At 38.0% G+C, this 8,977-nt stretch overlaps 1 protein-coding gene across 3 annotated transcripts in view; it reads left to right on the forward strand.

Annotated features, from left to right (window-relative positions):
* The window catches only part of RERE (arginine-glutamic acid dipeptide repeats), a 251,296-nt gene that overhangs the window by 25,571 nt on the left and 216,748 nt on the right, over nt 1-8,977 (forward strand). Inside the window, exon 1 of one of the 3 annotated variants that reach the window (XM_026862555.1) lies at nt 7,574-7,906. The exons of the other annotated variants lie outside the window; for them this stretch is intronic. The gene's annotated coding sequence lies outside the window, so the exon portion shown is untranslated. Of the gene's footprint in view, nt 1-7,573; nt 7,907-8,977 lie in introns of those variants that run through there. 3 annotated transcript variants of the gene reach the window in all.

Raw genomic sequence — 8,977 nt, forward strand, 5'->3', positions numbered from 1 at the left:
TTTTTTTTTTTTTTTTTTTTTTTTTTTTTTTCTTTAAGTAAAAGATGTGTCTCAAATGCAGAGTGTGTCTATGTACTCTTTTTATTGTGGTGGGGTTTTCTGTTTATTTGGGTTTTTTTGAAGATGGTAAAAGGAAAACTGTGGCTGGATTGATCCATTTTTGCCGCAGACTATCCAACCAAATAGTCTGCCATCTGATAATACATGCGTAGGAGATCTATAGGTATGTGGGATGAAGAATGTGTGGGGTAGGATTTTTAAAAAATGTGTTGGTTTTTTGTCATGGACAAGTATTTTTTTTTAATACCAGCTTGAGTGGTGTGATGAAGCATCCGATGGGCCCTCCTGAGACAGGATGATTATACTGGAAAGATATCAAACTATGAATCATTTACACTAACCTCTTGTGAAGCACAGCTTGCATTTTTAATGAAGGATGATTGCATTTCATAAACAGACCTTTAAAAATTAAAATAATATTGATCCTCTTTCATTTAGCTCTATTAAAACAATAAGCTATGTATCTTCTTCTAATAGCTACAGGAGAGATTATTTTTAAAAATATACCAAAGTGCGCACAAAACTCTAGATGGAAGGTATATTTTGGTGTTAAAATGCCTTTTTATTCTGCAGCTGTACGTGCACAGTGTCTGACTTGTGAACAAAACGACCATTTGAAGACTGTTGTGTATGCCATATGTGAAAGGGAGGGGAGAATCCAAGTCTCGAATACACAGCTTGGCACCTAACAGCCACTCCTTTCATACTTTTATTTCAGGGCTGAAATGCCTCTTACTTGCATTCTTTACAATCTACTCCCAGGGAAGGAAGACCATACCCAAATACCCCTGTGTGTTGTCTGGCTTGACTGGTTCCTCGATCTTTGGGCTTCCTCTGTCTTCCAGATGGCTCTTGCAACAGGTAGAGATGGCCAACTTGATTCTTGAGCTGTGTTCAGCTTCCAAATTCTGCAGTGTGCAACCGTGTCTGGAAGCTGTCGCATATCCTCGCTGTGGCTGTGATGTTACTGTAACTTCTGGGTAGCCAAATTCCCCAGTGGCGGCAGGAGGAGAGCAAGAAGGGTGGAGTGACAAAGAAGTCACCAGGGTATCGTAAATTCTGTTGCCTACTTAGCCTCATGCTGCAGTGGATCTGCAGGATCCCGGGGAAACCATTATATTCTATTGTGTGTGGAGTTTTCGTGCCCTTTAGTTTTCCGTTTTCAGCACCTTTTGATTCATAGGGGCATACAGGTTAGCCAGCTTTTTAGTAAAGTCCTTGTAAATTAAGTTGACAATAATACTTGCATAATACTGACAGTGTTGTGAAATGGTCTAAGTCCGAGAAGTTCAAGTTGTCTGTTTCTCGAGAGTAAGTACCATTGGATCCCGGTGATGAGCAGGTCTGCAGTGTTTTTTGAGATGGGAGCCTTTTGTATGATAAATAATTTATTTAATTTCCGTTAATAAAGTACATGTGTGGGCCAAAGTTTTTTTTTAAGGCCCTGGGTTGAATTGTTATGTTCTAAAGCTGAAGAGTAAACAGAAGCGGCAGCGAGTATTGTGGTGGTTCTTCAGAGTAGTAGATCAGATTATTTGATTATTTTCAGATTATTCAAAGCAATTTTCAACATTGAAATGTAAGAAATACAGTTTTCCCCACTGTTATAATTATTGCATTTAAAAATTTTTTTTTAGAAAAATCCCAGTAGATCTCAAACTACTTTACAAAATAATGGAGTATCACTTGGTTTAGATTTGCTACTTGAAAAGGCCATACTTAAGAAAAAAATTGTATAGACCACTAGCTTGGTGCTGGTTTCAAAGGTGACTTAGGGAAATGACATTTTGAGAGCAGTGGTTGGCGTAGTCACTAAATCTCTTTGCATCTCGCATGGGGATCTGCGGTGCCTTTGGGGAGGGGATCGTCATCCTCATGATCAGAGAGGATAAGAAATGTTGGCAGCTGAAACTTAAGGAAGCAAAGTAATTGGAGAGAATTACCTAGAAGTGCCAGCTTCTATCTTGGTGGCCAGTACAACTTCTCTTGGGAGGTCAATTCTGTTTATAGATGGATTTCCCAACAGCACGTTTGCCTGTCGAGGCTCCAACTGATCTGATCATTCAGAACAGTTTTGTACAATGCCTTTTCTTGAAAGTAGTTGGTTGAAAAATCAGCGTGAATAAAACTAGGAATAGTTTGTATATCTGTGGGGGGAAAGAAAAAAAAAAATCAGTATTTTATTTGGGATCTGATGTTAAGTTCTATGGCCAAAGGGTGAATTTAAACTTAAATCTGTTTAACTCAAAAATGCAGGTAATATATGGTAAATTGAAGACAGATAAGTACAAAGCAGGTTCTCAAGCCTTGGAGGATGTTACAACTTCTGTATTTTTTCCTGTAGATAACCTTTTTCTTTGTCAGTTGAGTTAGGCAGTTAAAATAAAGGCTGTTGCACGGAAAAGATGCTCTGTGGACTTATCTCCATATTGTGTCAGTGTTTTTCACTCCCTCCTTTTCCCTATCTGGTTTCCTTCCATAAAAAATTCAATTCCTCAAATCCATTGTAGTAGACTGACTTGCATCTTCCTGTCCCTAAAACGAGTTATATACAAATCAGCCATTTGTCAGGGCATTTGTAAAAAGCAGTCTACATTTGGAGTCAAAGGCTTTAAAACCTGTGTGTGTCACTGCTTCAGCATCGAGAATTTATTTTATATGTTCCTGTGTGGAAAGTGCATGTGCTGTGTTTATCTATAAATGAAATTTTTCTACCAGTTGTTGCCATTTTGCATTCTGTTTTGGTAATCATCTTCTATAAAATGGCTTTATTGTTCACTGATCAGGTGTATCCTGACATAAATAAAACATAGGCAGTAATTGGCTGTGACAGATTTTCAGCTCTGCCTCCTCTCTCCAGTGTGTTGGGGCTCTGACAGTTACAGAAGGCATCTCTGGAACCCAGTCCTCACGCAGGGAAGTCCCTGGGGTAATTGGCTTTGACGGCTACTGGTTGCTGCAATAATACTGATCCATGAGCTTGTGTGAGCTGCATAATGCCTCAAGGATTTTGTACCCATCAATATGTCCTCAGCTTGAATCATTTTTTTTCATACTTTTTTCTGTGGCAGTTTATTAAAAGAAACACTTGCTACATTTACTGTGTATTTGGTATCTACACAACCTCAGCTGTCATGGTAGATGAAAACACTATCCTGCAATTCTGTGCAAAACCCACTACTGTGTGTCTGCAGCTGATAGAAAAAAAAATAAATTCTTCTGTAATTGGTGGAAGACACTTGCGGTTCCAGTCTCTTATTTATGTAGGTACATTGATATTTTAAAATTATCCAAGATAATAAAATGCGATAATCTGTTGGGAAGGGCCCAACTGCTCTTGTTTGCAGAATTTAATAATCTGTGAGACAAACCCAAAAATGTCAAAAGGCAGAGGTGTACATGCTAAGGGATAAACCAGCAGTTTATCAGTTATAACCACAGCTAAAGGCATGTGAACTTGTAGGCTATCTTAAGTAATAACTCAGGTTTCTTTTGTAGTGTCTGGTGGGGGGAAAAAAAACAATCTCGTAGTTGGTGGTATTGATCACACTTGATCTTATCAGGATGTTCTGAGAAATGTAAATCACAGCAAATCCACCTTGGTTGGATCCTAATCAACTGAAAGACCAAAGTTACTGGATTTTAAACCAAACTTAGCACGTAGAACTCAAATACGTTAAAAGTAGTTCTTAACACAGGATTACTTTCTCAGCTACAGTTACTCCTTGCTCATCACTTAAAGCAGGATTTTTGTGGATGGAGTGTTGTCCAGATTAATTTGCTATCTCAATAGAAATCTTGATTGTTTTGAGGAAGGAGATTTCTATAAATATCCCTGTATAACTTTGTTCTCTGCTTATGTTAAGGCTCTCTGTTTAGGGAATCCTTTCTAAAGCATTTCAGTAGGAGTTCAGGAGACTACACAGGACACCAAGGCTAAAGTGGTTGAGAAGTACCTGCTCTTGAAACAGATACTACTCCTGGCTTAAAATAAAATCCTTTTGGCATACATCAAACAAACTTGCACCTGTAGTGGAATCTGGATGAGTAACGCATCTCTAAGAATGACAGTGACTCAGGGAAAGGTCAGGGATTTCTGGTTGTGTTTGTGCCAGACTCGTAACTCAATAGAATTTTCTTTTTAACTTAACTGTGATAATTCTAATGTGGTTTATGGGTTTGTAGTCTTGCAACACCAGTGTGTTTTGATGACTCTTCTGGGGAAATATCAGATAACTCATAGTAGGATATTCTGCATCTTTAGTTTTAGAAACAAAACACTTCCCAGAGGAACAAACCCTCTGGTTTAGTTGTCATTGTGGGGTGGTCTGGCAGAATTTTAAGTTCCTCGTTTCATGGACTCGTCTCTGTCCTGATACTGAAAATAAAAGTTGTCTGTTTAAATACATGCTACAGAGAGGAAGTTTTATGATGGGTGCCTGGCTGGCTGTTTGCTTTTGGGTTCCAGTTCTGTGACAACAAAACATGCTTCCTGCTTAGCTCATATTTTATAACTTTGTTTTTATAACTGTTCATGTGTCTTGAATCTTTAGGCAAAATCCTGAAGCAAGATACACTTCATTGTGTGATCTTTCTATTTGTGTTTGGAAGGAAAAGGTACTGAAATGTCATTCTTTCCACTAGATGAGCACAAAGTGCAAATAAAATTTCAAAAATGGGATTTCCTTTGTTTTTGGTAGATTATCTCCCCTGGAAATTACAGTAATCATTTGGGAGGAAACCTCTGAGGCAGAAAGAACAGTTTAAGGAGCTCATTTCTGCACTCGGAAGAAGTAATTTTAAACTAGAACGTTGCAGTGTAATATTTTTGTCCGTTTTCTCTTTCAAGTTGCTCACACTGTGAGCAGTCATACACAGATCCTGCCCCATTATGACTGACAGAACATTGTACACTGAAGATCGTGTTCTGTTTTCCAGGTAAACCTTAATTGGAAAACATAATGATATTTAAAACTATTCAGCCTCTTTTGTAGTTGTGGTATTGATATTACACCCCACCCCCCAAGAACCAAACCCAGGGAATATCATTTTTTCAGTTACAACCAGCAAAGTCTTGGGGAATCAAAAATAGCAAAATGCAATTACAGGCTAATTGATTAATGTAATTACATGTATATTTGACTAGAAGTGGGTTCTGCAACATTAGCAATTTAATTACAAAATGCATTATGATTGTAAACCTAGCAAAAACTATTTTGCTGATAGATGTAGCTGCTATTTCACATCCTGTTTTCTACGTAAACTAGTTTTAGTAGCTAGTGTACCAACAAGTGAAACATTCTAATTTGCATCAGAATAAAGCTTGCTCTGGAAACTCAGGCACACTGCAAAATTGCTTACAAAACTTAAAAGTAACTTTAATTCTTACAGCTTTAGACTCTTGCATGCAAATTAGATTTTTAAAATCTTGTCATGTGCCAGCTAGCGAGTTTTCTTTCTTGGATGTCATTTGAGAATGTTGAATGTATATAGGAGGAAGCATTTTTGTCTAGAATGTGTCGTCTTGCTGTTCCTTCTGATTTAAGTCTCTTTTCTTTCACCAGTGTAGTGCTATGAGTTTCAGCATGTGTAAGTTCAGCAGCTGACCCTGCCTAGGTAGTTTTTATTCAAAGCTATTCCTAAGCTTATCTTTACTGGCTCAGCTAAAACCGTTGACTTGGAACTTAAATTTCAACAAGAGTGGCAACTGCATATTGGCATTGGTTGAAGACCTTTGTATATAAGGAGGCCTGCAGGCAGCGGGTATAGAAGAATAGTAACTAGGCTGTACTAGTTCTGACTGTGGTGTTTTGTTTATGTGGGGAGTGGGTAGCGGACTTCAAAAGTGCAAATATTTTGGATCACAACAGTTGCCTGAAGATCCGTATTGAGAGCGGGCTGTGTTGTTTTGGCTGTTAGATTTTTGGGAAGAGGCTCGGATGCATTAGAATCGCTGTTCCACAGACAAAAGCTGGCAGTGGTCAAGGTGTGCTGCTCGGTCCTTTGGTCTGCTGAGTGATCAGGCTCTCTGTAAAGTTACTGAAGGGAATGGCTCGGCTCCTGTGTCTTTTACATCTGAGGACTGACAAGACCGAGCTGTATTTCCGAAGGCCTAAATTCTTTCAAATTTTTATGTCCAGTTTACTTTGCAGTCTGTAGGTACAGTTTTTTTTACCCCTGTTTTATTCTGGCATGTATATGTTTTGGGCTTTTTTAGCTTTGAGTTGAAGGAAGGTAATGTATTCCTTCTCATGCTGGTACCAGCTGCTCAGTGTTGGATTGTTTTCACTAGAGGGAGTTTCCTGCACTGTTTATGTGTATTTGAATAGAAGTGATATAATCAGAAATGGTTGTGCTAAGAATGGCAGAAGTCCCTATCAATAATTTGAAGAGGCGCTAGTGAAGATCCAGTTTGCTCTATCCTCTAAATGAGGTGTGGCAGGATAAAGACTGCAAAAGTAAGTTTTGGTGTGTGTGGTTTGGGTTTTTTATTTTTTTTTTCCCTGGTGAAACCTGCTTTTTCTGTAGTTTGCTGCAGATGCACAGGGCAATATTTATAATTGCTGGGCCTGATCCATGTACTTTTCGATGCAAGCAAGAAACAAGTGGTGACGGTGGAAGCTAATCCACGCGGTATCTGTACGGGAGAGCATAAACGTGGAAGGTTGTTGCACTGGCCATCTCTCTAGCATTAATATTAGTTAGAATAACTGTCAGTAAAGGTCACAGTCTTGCTGATCCAATGTGAAAGCTACGCAATCTTGTTAGCAGATACTGTACCACGCAAAAGAGGATTACGTAGCAATAATAGTTCGGAGTGCATCTTTTTATTGCTCTCCAAAGGAGACTGATTTATTTTCAGGTGTGTGAATAACAAAGTACAAAACTTGAGTTAACTTGTTTTCTTAATAAAATGTGCACTTCATGTAATACTTCAAATGTCCTCTTCTAAATAACCTCGTAATGATCTACAAGCTTGTCCTGACTTAAGAAGATTAAGGAATTAATGTCAAATTACAGACAGAACTGCAAATAGTATTTACTGTCTTTGACATGCAAGAGAGATAGACAGTTGACAAACATTAAATGTATTTTTAATGTTCTTTTTTTCTTAAAGGATGAATCACAACTGTCAAAATAACTTGTTAGTATGTCATGAGTGCTTAATAAGGAAAAGATGGCATTGGCCAGTGGTGATGCTGTTCTGTTTTGTGAGAGTTTGGCTAAGGATACAGTCAGATCTGCTCAGCAGTTGAAGGCGTCAGTTCAGTTCTACATCAGACAGTTCCTTCTATGTCAGCAAAGTCTAGAAAGGTAACAGTTTTGTAGTGGAAGTGTACGTGTGCAGGAGGTTGGTTTTGGCGTGAGGTAGTGATAAAATGCCTAAGAAGATTGTCTGTGTTACATAATACTAATGGAATTATGGTTGGATAAACACATTAATATAAGGGAGGGAGAAAATGCACAGACTGTAGCTGTTGGAGGCATAAATGTTGCTGCTGAAAGCCATTGGCATAATTTCTGAATACGTTTTTAAATTCAGTGTAGCTAGTTTAAAATAACATGTAATAAGCGTTAGTATTCCTGGCTGTAAATGGCTTACCTTAATCTTTCTATTTTGGTCAAGTGAAAGGGAGATGAGGTCTGAGGAAATACTCTTCAGCAAAAGACAGGAAAGCTACCAAGATTACTTACCTGTCAGTTGAATTGCAGGTAGTATTTTTATGTGCACAGCAGTTTGCTGATTTTCGGAATCAGAACAGTAGTGGTTCTGCAGAAAGAAGGGGTTGTGCTAAAACAGTGGCCAGGCTATTGATCCTTTCTGAGAAAAAGAATCTGTATTGAGGTATGTAGTAAAGATTTGTAGCTGTAAAAGACTCTAGATTTGTCTTTCAATAGATGCTATTTTTAGCTAGTGTTCTCAATTATTTGTTGGTTTCGATCTTCAAAAGTAAATAAACAAGTACAAAGGCATGACCTTAAAACTCACAATTGCTTCTTGCACTGTTATAAAACTGCAAACTTCATGTGTGTAAAAGTATAGAGCTGTGAACGGGCAAGTATAGTAACTCTTAGCTTTATATGGCATTTAATTTAGATGTGGTTTTACAGATTCGTGGATCAAAACCCAATATCTTGCAAATAATATTCTTAATCCAGCAATGTTTTGCATAGTTTGGCCCTTATTGCCATCAGGATATTGCTGAAGATGACATGCAGAATGACTGTATTTAAGGTGTGGGAACCTAATGTTAACCAGTGTACAGAAACTGCTTTTCTTGTGTTATCAGTCACCCACACAGATGTATGTTTCTGTTTGCAAAAAGGCATATAGGTAGTTGCTATTTGACAGATAGATCAAAACCAAAAAAATAAAAAAATAAAAAAATAAAAAAATCACTTGTAAAGTTTTCAAGGAAGACACAGCTTAATCTTTATACATGCTGGGATTTCTGAGTGGTGTTTTTTGCAGCCCAAGTGGCCTAGCCTGGGTTTGTTTAGCTATGAAATAGCTGTTGTGCCTCTGAAGTTGAGATTTTGACTTGTATTTGTTAGGCAATTGCAAGAGCAGCTGTGACTTTGAACAGTTTTCTTGCAACAAATAATGTCCATGGAAGATAATTTATGGTGGAAGCTTATTATATCCTTTCTGTAGGCTAGTGCTTCTGCCTGTTCATATCACAAAAAACTTTTCTGACTTCCCTTCCCCCCCCCCAACCTCCCTGGGAGAAAAAAAGAAAAAAAAAAAAAGTTTTATTCTTCTCTGAAATACTGATGCCCAGAGGGAGTTATTCCATTAGGCTGCATAAATAAAAAACCACCACCACAAAACAGAACAGTGTAATAAAGCATTTTAGTAGTAACCAGAATTCAAAATCATCCAGGCTGAAAAGTCTCATTTTCAAATAACTCTCAC

This window comes from Athene cunicularia, assembly GCF_003259725.1.
Source record: "Athene cunicularia isolate RWA chromosome 21 unlocalized genomic scaffold, athCun1 chr21_part1, whole genome shotgun sequence".
In the NCBI taxonomy this organism is placed as follows: Eukaryota; Metazoa; Chordata; class Aves; order Strigiformes; family Strigidae; genus Athene; species Athene cunicularia.